Here is a 15,009-nt window from a genome sequence, read left to right as displayed (position 1 = left end):
AGAAAGAAAAACACCAATACAGTATACTAATACATATATATGGAATTTAGAAAGATGGCAATGATGACCCTGTATGCAAGACAGCAAAAGAGACACAGATGTGTAGAACGGACTTTTGGACTCAGAGGGAGAGGGTGAGGGTGGGATGATTTGGGAGAATGGCATTGAAACATGTATACTATCATGTAAGAAACGAATTGCCAGTCTATGTCCGATGTGGGTTACAGGATGGTTGGGGCTGGTGCACTGGGATGACCCAGAGAGATGTTATGGGGAGGGAGGAGAGAAAGGGGGTTCATGTTTGGGAACGCATGTACACCCGTGGTGGATTCATGTCAAAGTATGGCAAAACCAATACAGTATTGTAAAGTAAAATAAAGTAAAAATAAAAATTTAAATAAATAAATAAATAAATATTGCTGCTTGCAACTTTAAAGCAATCATTAATTTCTACTTAGGGTGTTTTATGCTACTGGGAGTAGAGAAAAGGATAAACAGTCAAATATAACCAGGGCCCAGAAATCTCTTGTTCTTAACAAAAGTGCAAACCTTAATGTTTTTTGCTTTAATGTTATTAAGAATGTCTAAAGAATGAACTAAAGTTTGTAAGTTCCAAGTATTTTTAAGAATGTCCATAAGTTTCAAATTATATCTTCTCATCAGTGATATTCTCTATAATACAGGTACTGTGATAAGACGAGGCTTTGGTTTTTAAAAATACTTTAAATACATATTTTTCTATGTTATATTTTTATAATGAATAATTATTGACTATTCCTTTTTAAATGGCATTTGAATGTTAACTTGCAGCTTTGGAAGTCATGAGGGGAAAATAGAGAAAAATACAATTTTTAAAAAACAAATCACTAATTTCACTGACAATTTGAGCCCTTTAGGACCTTAACCATTTTGTTTGACATTTGACCTCAAAGTAAGATAAGTGTCTGTTTTGCTTAGATAGTATGGATCTGTGAGTGGAAGGGGGGGCTGTGGTTTCACAGTAATATGAGACCCAGGAATAATGGCTCTAGTTTCGGAATTTGAAATGATAAACTTTATCTAAAGATGATATGCATACTTACATGCGTATTATATATACAACACTCAACTCACTTTCTGTAGCCTTCTGTACCTCAGCACACCTAATGAAAGGTGCTTGTGTTTCACGCATGTGGCAGGGTGAGTTTTCTTCACACTGTAAGCTTCCTTGGTAAAGAGTCTAGTACCCACTTCTGACGTGAGGAGAGGGGGTTTCCCCACATGACTAGGCAATTATCAGATACCAACTGGCCATCTTATAATTCGACTCAATACTGGCACTACCTACCCAGAGGTAGCATCAGGTTCCATGGGTTAGGGACTCAGTCCCATGATCGTCTGCTTCAAGTGCCAAGAGCAAGCTGTTTTTCACCTGTGCTTCTTACAAACAGGCTATAGATTAAAGGTTCCCATGCATCCTCCTTGGGTATAATTTGTCCAATTATAATTGGTATTAATTTGTACCACTAGCATCATCCACAGCTAAAATCTCCATGGGAAACAGTTGCTCCATCTGGAGGGGCTCTGTGTTCTCTTACTTTCTCCTATATCCTTTTCTACATGAAAACACATGCATCCTCTAAATGTGCCCATTTTCTCTTTCCACCATTCATAGCACTATCCACTATTACTGGGGACCAGCCCCGGCTGGATCCAGGGTATCCGAAGTGTGACGGCGTTGGCGACTGAGATTTATTTATTTAGAGATATAGAAGGAGATAAGGATTTATTTAGAGATATAGAGAGAGACAAAGAAAGAATGTTGCAGTTAAGAAAATAGAGTAGAGAAAGAGGCCGATATTCCTTGGTTTACGCAGAAAACCAACAAAGTCCCAAGACAAGGGACTTAAACCATTCACATAGGCCACAGGCGCCTGCTTGAATAGTGGAGGGGGCCCCGCCTTGGGCTCCCTCTCATGTGGGTCTTAGAAGCCTGGGCAGAGAAGTGAACACAGCAAGCCCCTGTGCTCCAGGGGATCAGCCTGAAAAGAGAGTAAGAGAAAGAGAAGAAAGAAAGAATTGACATGGGGGAGCCAGGCTTTTGTGGAACTGGTCCTGGTGTCCGTCTCTTCATTTTTCAGGGAAGCTTTTATACTCTAAATTGTACGTAGAGATAAATGTAAGAAGCAGAGTCATGCAGGGTCAGCAGCTCTGACCCTTATCGAGACCAGGCTTTCTATCTGCATACCTATCTGTATACACAGGTCTTGGGTGATTTACATCATCTTATGGCCAGGAGGCCTATTAGCATTTTATGACCCTTTTCTGATAAGGGTCCATTACCCAGAAAACTTATTTGCCCTAAAAGTGTTGTTCTTTCCAAAGTCTGGTGCCACTCTCAGAAAGCACTAAACAAAGTTTTATTCTTACATAGCAAGGATGCAACAATTTATAACAAAGAAAGAGGAGTACAGTGATTTATAACAAAGAGAAAATTCATTAATTCAAAAATCTAGTATTGCTAACGTCAAAACTACTATATTCCTATTTCTGCATCCCAATTACATTGATTAATATCCTCCCAGGTGCCTAAAAGATAAAGGATATGGAGGCCTCACGGCAATCATTAACTCAACAATGAAACCCTTCACCAATATAATTCTTAGCTATTTAAAAGGCTCTATATTCATTATAGGGGACTGGAATGCAAAAGTAGGAAGCCAAAAAACACCTGGACTCTTTTTCGTGGCGCCTCAGAGGCTGTCGGCTGCTTCAGAATGAAGCTGAACATCTCTTTCCCGGCCACTGGCTGCCAGAAGCTCATTGAAGTGGACGATGAACGAAAACTTCGTACCTTCTACGAGAAGCGTATGGCCACAGAAGTTGCTGCTGACGCTCTGGGTGAAGAATGGAAGGGTTATGTGGTCCGAATCAGTGGCAGGAACGACAAGCAGGGTTTCCCCATGAAGCAGGGTGTCTTGACCCATGGCCGAGTTCGCCTGCTTCTGAGTAAGGAGCATTCCTGTTACAGACCAAGGAGGACTGGAGACAGAAAGTGCAAATCTGTGCGGGGTTGCATTGTGGATGCCAATCTGAGTGTTCTCAATTTGGTCATCGTGAAAAAAGGGGAGAAGGATATTCCTGGACTCACTGATACTACAGTGCCTTGTCGCCTGGGTCCCAAAAGAGCTAGCAGAATCCGCAAACTTTTCAATCTCTCTAAAGAAGATGATGTCCGCCAATATGTTGTGCGAAAGCCCCTAAACAAAGACGGTAAGAAACCTAGGACTAAAGCACCCAAGATTCAGCGTCTCGTGACTCCCAGAGTTCTGCAACACAAACGCCGGCGTATTGCTCTGAAGAAACAGCGTACCAAGAAAAATAAAGAAGAGGCTGCAGAATATGCTGAACTTTTGGCCAAGAGAATGAAGGAGGCCAAAGAAAAACGGCAGGAGCAGATCGCCAAGAGACGGAGGCTGTCCTCCCTGAGAGCTTCTACTTCCAAGTCTGAGTCCAGTCAAAAATGAGGTGTTCTGAGAGTGACAAATAAAGCAGACCAGACACCAGCTCTCCCTTCTTGACTTTTAATTGATGATCAAATAGATAAATGAAGGTCCACAAACATGGAAAAGGAGGTGCTGCATAATCTAGCAGTGGAATAGGTCTGCAGGAGGTCCTTGAAAGTGACAGTCCTTCAGATTCAGAACCAGACCACATATGATAGTGGAAGCCATGGCCAGAACAGAGTTCCTTTAGTGGGTGTCTCAGAATTCTTACATTGATTGATTGACTTTTCAGCAAGGCATGGGACAAGATAGAGGAAATAAATGACTTAGGACTATTAATCTTTGACAGACTTTATTTTAAGGAATGCAGTTTCTACACAATATATGAAAAGTGCCCTTGTGGAGATGGACATTGTCATATGTTAAAAGAATAACTTGTGAAAAACACAGTTAATGGATACCATTTCTAGAATAGTTCTTACAAAGCTTTTAAAAACAGTGCAGATTTAATACAGTAACAGAAATCTTTTCAAAAAAAAAAAACGCCTGGAGTAACAGGCAAATTTGGCCTTGAAATGCAAAATGAAGCAGGGCAAAGACTAATAGAGTTTTGCCAAGAAAGTACACTGGTCATAGCAAACACCCTCTTCCAACAACACAAGAGAAGACTATACACATGGACATCACCAGATGGTCAACACCGAAATCAGATTGATTATATTCTTAGCAGCCAAAGATGGAGAAGCTCTATACAGTCAACAAAAACAAGACCGGGAGCTGTCTGTGGTTCAGATTATGACTCCTTATTGCCAAATTCAGACTTAAACTGAAGAAAGTAGGGAAAACTGCTAGACCATTCAGGTATGACTTAAATCAAATCCCTTATGATTATACAGTGGAAGTGAGAAATAGATTTAAGGGTCTAGATCTGATAGATAAGAGTGCCTGATGAACTATGGACAGAGGTTCGTGACACTGTACAGGAGACAGGGATCTACCATCCCCATGGAAAAGAAATGCAAAAGAAGCAAAATGGCTGTCTGGGGAGGCCTTACAAATAGCTGTGAACAAATAGCTGTGAAAAGAAGAGAAGTGAAAGATAAGCATCTGAATGCAGAGTTCCAAAGAATAGCAAGAAGAGATAAGAAAGCCTTCTTCAGCGATCAATGCAAAGACATAGAGGAAAACAACAGAATGGGAAAGACTAGAGATCTCTTCAAGAAAGAAAATTAGAGATAGCACGGGAACATGTCATGCAAAGATGGGCTCGATAAAGACAGAAATGGTCTGGACCTAACAGAAGCAGAAGATATTAAGAAGAGGTGGCAAGAATACACAGAAGAACTGAACAAAAAACATCTTCACGACCTGGATAATCATGATGATGTGATCACTCATCTAGAGCCAGACATCCTGGAATGTGAAGTCAAGTGGGCCTAAGAAATCATCACTACGAACAAAGCTAGTGGAGGTGATAGCATTCCAGTTGAGCTGTTTCAAATGCTGAAAGATGAAGCTGTGAAAGCGCTGTGCTAATATGCCAGCAAATTTGGAAAACTCAGCAGTGGCCACAGGACTGGAAAAGGTCCGTTTTCATTCCAATCCCAAAGAAAGGCAATGCCAAAGAATGCTCAAACTACTACACAACTGCACTCATCTTACATGCTAGTAAAGTAACGCTCAAAATTCTCCAAGCCAGGCTTCAGCAATACTTGAACTGTGAACTTCCTGATGCTCAAGCTGGTTTTAGAAAAGGCAGAGGAACCAGAAATCAAATTGCCAACATCTGCTGGATCATGGAAAAAGCAAGAGAGTTCCAGAAAAACATCTATTTCTGCTTTCTTGGCTATGCCAAAGCTTTTGACTGTGTGGATCACAATAAACTGGGGAAAATTCTGAAAGAGATGAGAATACCAGACCACCTGATCTGCCTCTTGAGAACTCTGTATGCAGGTCAGGAAGCAACAGTTAGAACTGGACATGGAACAACAGACTGGTTCCAAATAGGAAAAGGAGTATGTCAAGGCTGTATATTGTCACCCTGCTTATTTAACTTATATGCAGAGTACATCATGAGAAACGCTGGACTGGAAGAAACACAAGCTGGAATCAAGATTGCCGGGAGAAATATCAGTAACCTCAGATATGCAGATGACACCACCCTTATGGCAGAAAATGAAGAGGAACTAAAAAGCCTCTTGATGAAAGTGAAAGAGGAGAGTGGAAAAGTTGGCTTAAAGCCCAACATTCAGAAAACAAAGATCACGGCATCTGGTCCCATCACTTCATGGGAAATAGATGGGGAAACAGTGGAAACAGTGTCAGACTTTTTCTGGGCTCCAAAATCACTGCAGATGGTGACTGCAGCCATGAAATTAAAAGACGCTTATTCCTTGGAAGAAAAGTTATGACCAACCTAGATAGCATATTCGAAAGCAGAGACATTAGTTTGCCGACTGAGGTCTGTCTAGTCAAGGCTATGGTTTTTCCAGTGGTCATGTATGGATGTGAGAGTTGGACTGTGAAAAAAGCTGAGTGCCAAAGAATTGATGCTTTTGAACTGTGGTGTTGGAGAAGACTCTTGAGAGTCCCTTGGACTGCAAGGAGATCCAAACAGTCCATTCTGAAGGAGATCAACCCTGGGATTTCTTTGGAAGGAATGATGCTAAAGCTGAAACTCCAGTACTTTGGCCACCTCATGCGAAGAGTTGACTCATTTGAAAAGACTCTGATGCTGGGAGGGATTGGGGGCAGGAGGAGAAGGGGACGACAGAGGATGAGATGGCTGGATGGCATCGCTGACTCGATGAACGTGAATCTGAGTGAACTCCAGGAGTTGGTGATGGACAGGGAGGCCTGGCATGCTGTGATACATGGGGTTGCAAAAAGTCAGACACGAGTGAGCGACTGAACTGAACTGATACCTTTAAGATGTTTTAAGTTTCCCGTGCCTCTCGAAGTTGAGAGGCTGTAAACAATCACAGGCGTAGTTGTAAAAGTCCAGGTAAACCTGTCAGGCAAGTTAGAGAGCCATCATAGGGGTTTGAGCTGAGACACTCCTTTTATATGCAGGAGACTACTGGAGCCCTGAGTTAACTTTTTCCAGAGAAAGGTGGTCGGGGATAGCCCCCTGTTAATGTTAGAGGAGTTGGTGAAAGTCATACAATAGCAAGACAGACAGACAGATTCTGGTTTTGCAGTAGATGCTCAAGCAGGTAGGGGGTCTCTCGAGTCCTGACTCACCTTTGCCTGTCAGGCCTCTTCCTCATGACCTTTGTCATGGGTGGGATTCCCACGCTGCTCCCGGCACACTATGAAGACCTTGTGTGTGTAATAACCAAGTCATACTTCCTAAGCATGGAGTGGAGGAGTAAGGAGTTGAAAAATAAGGTACTATTTGTTAAAAGGGCCTAGCACATGGTGGAGAAGGCAATGGCACCCCACTCCAGTACTCTTGCCTGGAAAATCCCATGGATGGAGGAGCCTGGTAAGTTGCAGTCTATAGGGTCGCTAAGAGTAGGACACGTCTGAGCGACTTCACTTTCACTTTTCACTCTCATGCATTGGAGAAGGAAATGGCAACCCACTCCAGTATTCTTGCCTGGAGAATCCCAGGGACGGGGGAGCCTGGTAGGCTGCCATCTATGGATTGGCACAGAGTCGGACACGACTGAAGTGACTTAGTAGCAGCAGCAGCAGCACATGGTAATACTTAATAAATATGTGTTATTTTACCTTCTATCAGAGAAAGTTTTTTTTTTTTCATTTTTTCCTATGCTGGAAAACATTTGAAATCTTTAATTTACAATTTCAAAATTATGATTTTATTACACTTAGACCAATAGAAGAACTTTGCACTAGGGATTAATTCATTTCAGCATTCTGACCTTGATCATGTCTTTTGTCTCCAGTTCCTATCATATTTGATTTCTTTGTGAAAAATTTTATATTTCATCTCTTTTATTTCTATTTCTTTGTTCTTAACTCCTCCTTGGGCTCTCTCTCAATTGCAATAAATATCCAGAAATGAAAGACTACTGTCCTAGAAACACACGGCATTTCTAAGCAAATTTTTCCTTGTAACCCTTGCCTTAAGCTATATCATCTGTAAAAAATTAATGTAAAACCAAAAAATATATATATCTTTGCCATATTTCTAAAAGGCTCAGTCAAATTCTGATTTCATTTAAAATTAAAGTTCAATAGAATTATTTATAATTAACTTATTTTCTAAAAAGCCTTCAAATGAGTGAATAATATCAATAAGCAAATAATTTAATAAGAATTTTTATTGCTGAAAATTATCCTAGTTTAACATAAAACTACTGTTCACTAAATGTACTTATATTTTTTGAGAGTTGGTTTATGATTCTACATTTAATAACTAACCATTGAAAGATGTTGATCATAAATATTGTAACCTAAATGTTGAGAACAGTCCTAAGGCAATTTGATCATTCCTAATTATTAGGTGGGGCATCCCAGGACGCTCACTGGTAAAGAATCCACCTGCTAATTAATGCAGGACATGTGGGTTCAATCTCTGAGTTGGGAAGATCCCCTGGAGAAGAAAATGGCAACTCACTCCAGTATTGTTGCCTGGGAAATCTCATGGACAGGGCATCCTCGGGGGCTACAGTCCATGGGGTCACAAAAGACTTGGACATGACTTAGCAACTAAACAACAATTGTTAGGTACTTTTGGTAAATAAAAGTCTTCCCTGGTGGCTCAGAGGGTAAAGCGTCTGCCTGCAATGCAGGAGACCTGGGTTTGATCCCTGGGTCAGGAAGATCCCCTGGAGAAGGAAATGGCAACCCACTCCAGTATTCTTGCCTGGAGAATCCCATGGAAAGAGAAGCCTGGTAGACTACAGTCCATGGGATCGCAAAGAGTTGGACACAACTGAGTGACTTCACTTCACTTTGGTAAATAACAATAGCCTGGTTCAAAGAGATACATAAGGATGACAGGTCTCCTCCACCAAAGCCTTACAATGGACTATTATAGTGAAAGCAAGTCTCAGAGCAAAATTTGCCACAGCTACAAATACTGGAAAATGAGTAGACAAAAAAAGAAAATGAGAGAGAGAGAGAGAAACAAGTAAAAAGAGTATGCAGTCTTTAAAAGAAAGGAAATTCTGATACATGATTGGACTTGAAGGAAGCTTGAGGACATTACGCTAACTGAAATAAGGCAGTCATAAAAAGACCCCTACTGTATGATTCCACTTACATGAGGTACTGAGAGTAGATAAAATCCTAGAGACAGAAAATAGAATGTTGATGGCAAGTGGCTGAAGGGAGGGAATAACTATTGTTAAGGGGGTAGAGAGTTTCAGTTTATAAGATGAAAAGAGTTCTGGAGATACGTGATGGTAGCGGTAGCACATTATGAATATATTTGGTATCACTGAACTGTACATTGAAAAATGGTTTACATGGTAAATTTTATGTTATGTGTATTTTACCACAACACAAAAAAAATAGCAAAGAAATAAAAGGTAATTAACCTATTCTGTAAATTCAGTGCCATCCCAGACCTCTGTTCTTTCAAGCTCTTTTCAAGAAAGATTCACTCACAGCAGATGCAATAATATGCTGCACCCAATATGCCAGAAAATTTGGAAAACTCAGCAGTGGCCACAGGGCTGGAAAAGGTCAGTTTTCATTCCAATCCCAAAGAAGGGCAATGTTAAAGAATGTTCAAACTACCTCACGATTGCATTCATTTCACATGCTAGCAAGGTAATGATCAAAATCCTTCAAGCTAGGCTTGAATTGCTTAAATTTTCCCAGCAATCTTCCCATCAAGATTGCTGGGAAAAGTATCAATAACCTCATATATGCAAATAACACCACTGCCATGGCAGAAAGTGAAGAGGATCTAAAGAATCTCTTGATGAAAGTGAGAGAGGAGAGTAGAAAAGCTGGCTTAAAACTCAGCCTTCAGAAACCTAAGATTGTAGCATCCGATCCCATCACTTCATGGCAAATAGAGGGGGAAATGAAAACAGTCACAGACTTTATTTTCTTGGGCTCCAAAATCACTGTAGACAGTGGCTGCAGCCATGAAATTAAAAGACACTTGCTCCTTGAAAGTAAAGCTATGAAAAACCTAGACAGTGCATTAAAAAGCAGAGACATTACTTTGCCAACAAAGGTCCATCTAGGCAAAGCTATGGTTTTTCCAGTTGTCATGTATGGTTGTGAGAGTTTGACCATAAAGAAGGCTGAGTGCCAAAAATTGGTACTTTCAAATTGTAGTGCTAGAGAACACTGTTGAGAGTCCCTTGGACTGCAAAGAGATCAAACCAGTCAATCCTAAAGGAAATCAACCCTGAATATTTGTTGCAAGGACTGATGCTGAAGCTCCAATACTTTTGCCACCTGATGCAAAGAACTGACTCATTGGAAAAGACCCTGATCCTGGGAAAGATTGAGGACAGGAGAAGAAGGGGGCGACAGAGGATGAAATGGTTGGATGGCATCATTGACTCAATGGACATGAGTTTAAGCAAACTCTGGGAGATAGTGAAGGACAAGGAAGTGCTAAAATCCATGAGATCACAAACAGTCGGATATGACTGAGCAGCTAAACAACAGAAAGGATTCTGCCAGCCTCCTGGTAAGATCAGATGATGGATGCCTCCAAAAATGTCCAGACATTTGACTCAGTGAGTCTTTAGGCATGGAGTCAAGTTGTTCTCAACAGCACACGCTCTTGGCATTGCTAGAATCTTGTTTCCTATTCATGCAAATGTAGAGGTAACTGTGAAGTTCAATCTGTATACTCTGCATACTAATGACCACATGAATGAAGAATCATTTCTACCATCCATATACTAATTATCAAATCTTTTCGTGTGGATCAGCGATAATGCTGGTCATTCTGGTTAGTCTTTCAAACACTAGCTAAACACCTCTGGGATATGGATTCTTTATTATTTCAAGCATTGACTCTGGAGTATTGACTAAAACTAATATACATATCACAATATTTCTCTATCCACAGACCAATAGCCCTTATTAATTTCTGGATTGTTGTTGCATAGTTTCTAAGTCATAGCCTACTCTTCGCAACCCTATGGTCTGTAGCCCACCAGGCTCCTCTGTCCATGGGATTTTCCAGGCAAGCATACTGGAGTGCATTGCCATTTTCTTCTCTAGGGGATCTTCCCAACCCAGGGATCAAACCCACATCTCCTGCATTGGGGGGCAGATTCTTTACCACTGAGCCATGATGGAAGCCCAGTTACTGCATTACCCTTCATTAAATGTTTTCAAATAACATATAGGTTATTATGTAGGCATTTTAAGGGCAGAAAATGTCTATCTTCCTTACAAACTCTCCAACTAATTCATCCCCTCCACCCCTCTTATTTTTTCAACTTTCTTTATTTCCCCCTCCAACCTGATCTTTCAGTATTTTTGGGATCATATACATGTTAAGCCCAATTTTATACCATTCTCTTCTCTGCAGTGGCATGGAGACACTGAGAAAACAGGCTGATTTTCCTTAGATGTGTAAGGAATGAGAGAATGTTCCAAATATTTTACAATAAAAATATTCATTATGGGGACTTCCCTCATGCTCTAGGGGTTAAGACTCCATGCTTCCAATGCAAGGAGTTCAGGTTCAGTTCCTGGTTGGGGAACTAAGATCCCACATGCCGTGCTTCACAGCATATATATATATATATATATATATATATATATATATATATATATATATATAATGTATTTCATTCTAAATTTATCATAAATGTATAATCTCTCACTGCCCTACAAGAACAGTCCCTGATAACTGGAGGATCCTTTTTTGGTGAGCTCTGTGAGGTATGAAAGTTTAGTGGTACAAATTAGAAAAACAGTCAGCTGCTCTATAGAAGGAAAAGAGAGAAGGGGGAGGGAGGGAGATGGAGAGAGAGAGAGAGGAGACTGTAATACCTAAGGAGAGAGGGGCTAGGAGAATAGCAATCGTGGGGAGATGAGTTGAGACCTGTGAAGTGGTAGGCGCAGAAAGAGGAATCCAGTGATTGGGAAGCTGGGGGCAAAGACTCAGGAAGGGACAGCCAAGTGAGATTTTAGAAGTGATATGCTGTGTGAGGTGCAATGTGATCCCTCTGGGATCCACAAAACTACAAAGACTGCAGTGTACTTGGTTTGGTTGAATTTCTTATAGAAACAGAGATAAGAGCTGACTGGGAAGAAGAGGGACAGTTGAACTGAAGGTTATATAGAGATTAATAAGAAGCCTTAGAACCCACCTCTGAGTATGAGAGACTGTGTGTTTGGAACATTGTATAGGACAGTGGAGGAGATGGAGCCATGTTCGGGATATACCAGGGATATAGCAGCTGACTGTTCTGCTGTCTTTATACTGAGTACCAAAGCAGATGTACTGTAAAGCAGTAACAGGACTTTCCTAGATTTACCAAGGAGCAATAATCATGTAGCATTGGTGCACGACATTCTCTGCTTAGTGCTTTTGCAAGTAAACATTTAAAGCATTTGGTACCTGAAAAATTTATTTCTTCACTTTTATCTACTTTTTCAGCTGCCCAGTTCTATCTTCTAGGTCTATCCCACCAAAGGTGCACAGCAGAAATAGTAAAGACACATATACCAAGAATAAAGAAAACAGGAAGGCATAATAAGGGCAGCCAAAAATATAAAATATATGCTAAGAGTTCAGAGAACAGTCGCAGCTTGGAACGTGCTATGCCAAATTACAGTCAGTATCCATTTATTATTTGAGGTTTCCAAACCGAGCACCTGATTAGGATTTAGCACCATCTAGTTTAATGGTCACCAGTTTGGATGAATACATGGAAAGCACATCACCAAGTTTCAGAGAGCTCAGAAGTAAAAACAGTTACTGTAACTCCAAATAATAGAATCAGTATTTTTGATACAGTGGTAGATTTGTATCATTAAACAAAACCCATATGATAGTTATCAGCTATATGGGCTGCCAGTTACATAGAGATGTCTTTCTGAGCTGCAGGCTTATGTTTCCATCTACCTTGTTGACCTCTTTTCTTGGATATCTTATGCAGATCTTAAGTTTTACATATTCAGAACCAAATTATTGCTCTTCCTCTCTAAAGTATGTTTCTCTTCCAATGTTGTCTATATTATTTGAGTGTTACTTCCATCCAGTTAATGATGCAAATAAGAAATATAGTGCAGCCATCACAGATACCAGCTTCCCTTTCCTGCCCATTTCACCTCAAGATCTCTCAACTATCAAATTCTACCTATAATTCCAACATTTCTCAGTAGCTTCCTAATTGGTCTTCTTGGGTTGATTCTTAACTTCTTCTAATTTATTCTCCATACTGTGGCTAGATTGATATTTCCAAAACACAAATCTGACCAATTCACCCAGTTACTTGAGCTCTTCAATGGATTCTCACTGATTTGGGAACAAATAACAAAATAGTTATGATATCCAGTGAATCTCTGTGTGATATAACACTTTTTTATCTTGCTAGCCCCATTTTATATAACATCTTTACTCTCTGTGTACTGGTCCCAACAGTTTCTTTCTGAACTGACAACTCACAGAGCTTTTCACAGACTTATTTGGGTGATTATTTAGTTGTCTCCTATATGAGGCTGAACCTTCCAGAAGGGTAGAAACCAGTTTTGTTTGATTTACTATTAGATTCCCAGTAAGTAACACAATATTTGACACATAGTAGATACCTATAAAGTATTTGTTTATGGCAAAAAAAAAGACAAAAGTTAAAGGAAATACATGTTAAGGTTCTGTATTTTGCTGCAACATTAATGAGTCAGAAGAATTTGAGTTTATGACAAGCTCAGTATAAACAGAGTGTTACTGCCACTAGAAAGCTACTGCAATCTTTGACTACACTAGTGGATATGTAGAATGAGGTGGTCAAGGAAGACCCGCTGGAGAAGGAAATGGCAACCCACTTCAGTATTCTTGCCTGGAGACTTCCATGGACAGAGGAGACCAGCAGACTACAGTCCATGGGATCGCAAAGAGCCGGACACGACTGAGTGGCTAACAAAACAAGGGAGATGAAAGCTCCCCTGTGCTCTACACTACCAGACTGTGTCTACAGCAATATGTCTGCACTTGCCGCTCCTGCAATGCTCACGTTTTCATGAGTATTACCCTTATCCTTATCCACATAACTTACCCTTATCTCTTTCAAATATCACTGCATCTCTCAGCGTTCCAACAGGAAACAGCATACTTTAAATAGGATAATGTCAAAGAAGGCTCATGAACAAAGGGACTGTTTTCAAAAGTGTGGACATAAGGAAACCACAAAGGACCATCCGATAACCTAGAGCCCACCATGCCTAGGCCTAAAGGGACAAGAAAGGAAGTGGTTACTGGAGACAGAAGGAGAAAGAATCTTGCAAATCATTGAGAGAAATCAAACTTCCAGGAGAGGGACACAGTTAACCAGAAAGTCCTCGCGAAGTGATGGCCAAGGAATAAATATCTTGACCTCACTCTCCTCCCTCCCTGTAATATCTTACTAGGATTCACAATGGTGAATCCAAACAGGGAGCCAAGTGGCAGGGGAACTCTTGATTGACTCCATATGTCAGCCTCTTGAGATGGAAAATATGTGGGGTAAGAGAAGAGAGCAGAACTAGGGGGTCACCAGAAGATGAGAGGCAGTCACCTTCTCAGTGACTCCCTGATCTCTATTTCACATTGTAAACCCCCCAACCTCACCCTCAGAGTGTTCTATATCCCTTCACTGCTCTGCTTTTTTTTTTAAGCATGTATTACTTTCAATATACTGTACATTTTACTTTTTTGTTTGTTGTCTTTCCCAATAAGAATATAAGTTCCACAGGGCAAGGACTTTTATCTGTTTTGTTCACTGCTATATCTTTCCCTTAGAGACAGGTCATGTGCTCAATTTAAAACATCTTGAGTGAATGAAAGCGCTAAGTCCTGGGTTTTCATTTTAAAGTCTCCTACGTTTTTAAGGGAAACATCAAGTATTAGAAAAGAACACTAGGATAGTGAAAGGTGTGGTCTGCATGTGCCATAAATGGCTGAAGAGCCTGATCACACTTGGCCTAGAAAAGACATGGCAAAGGACTGACTTCAAATCTGTAGAGTGCTAGACTTCAAAGGTTATGCTATTAATATGTTACATCAGAGAACAGAATTTAGGGCACTGGATGAAGTTTCATTAGGCAAGAAGATTTCAGGTCAACATAATAAAACATATTTGGTTAAATAGAGCTCTTTACTAACAAGAGCTTCCCTGATGACTAGGATGGTAAAGAATCTGCCTGCAGTGTGGGAGACCTGAGTTCTATCCCTGGGTTGGGAAGATGCCCTGGAGAAGGGAATGGCTACCCATCCAGTATTCTAGCTTGGAGAATTCCATGGACAGAGGAGCCTGGTGAGGTACAGTCCATGGGTTTGTACCACAGCTACTAAATTGCTCACGTGGTCACTACAGGGCACGTTTTTGATACTAAATGCTGACCTTCATTTGAAGTTGTTTGAGAGGAA

General features: G+C 40.6%; 1 pseudogene; it reads left to right on the top strand.

Moving 5' to 3' along the window:
• The first annotated feature begins 2,730 nt into the window (after window positions 1-2,730).
• On the top strand, window positions 2,731-3,552 carry LOC138421913 (small ribosomal subunit protein eS6 pseudogene; annotated as a pseudogene).
• Window positions 3,553-15,009: the final 11,457 nt, after the last annotated feature.

Source organism: Ovis canadensis, chromosome 16 (assembly GCF_042477335.2).
Source record: "Ovis canadensis isolate MfBH-ARS-UI-01 breed Bighorn chromosome 16, ARS-UI_OviCan_v2, whole genome shotgun sequence".
Classification (NCBI taxonomy): domain Eukaryota; kingdom Metazoa; phylum Chordata; class Mammalia; order Artiodactyla; family Bovidae; genus Ovis; species Ovis canadensis.
The sequence above is the reverse complement of the archived record's forward strand: the minus strand, read 5'-3'. Positions and strand labels throughout refer to the sequence as shown.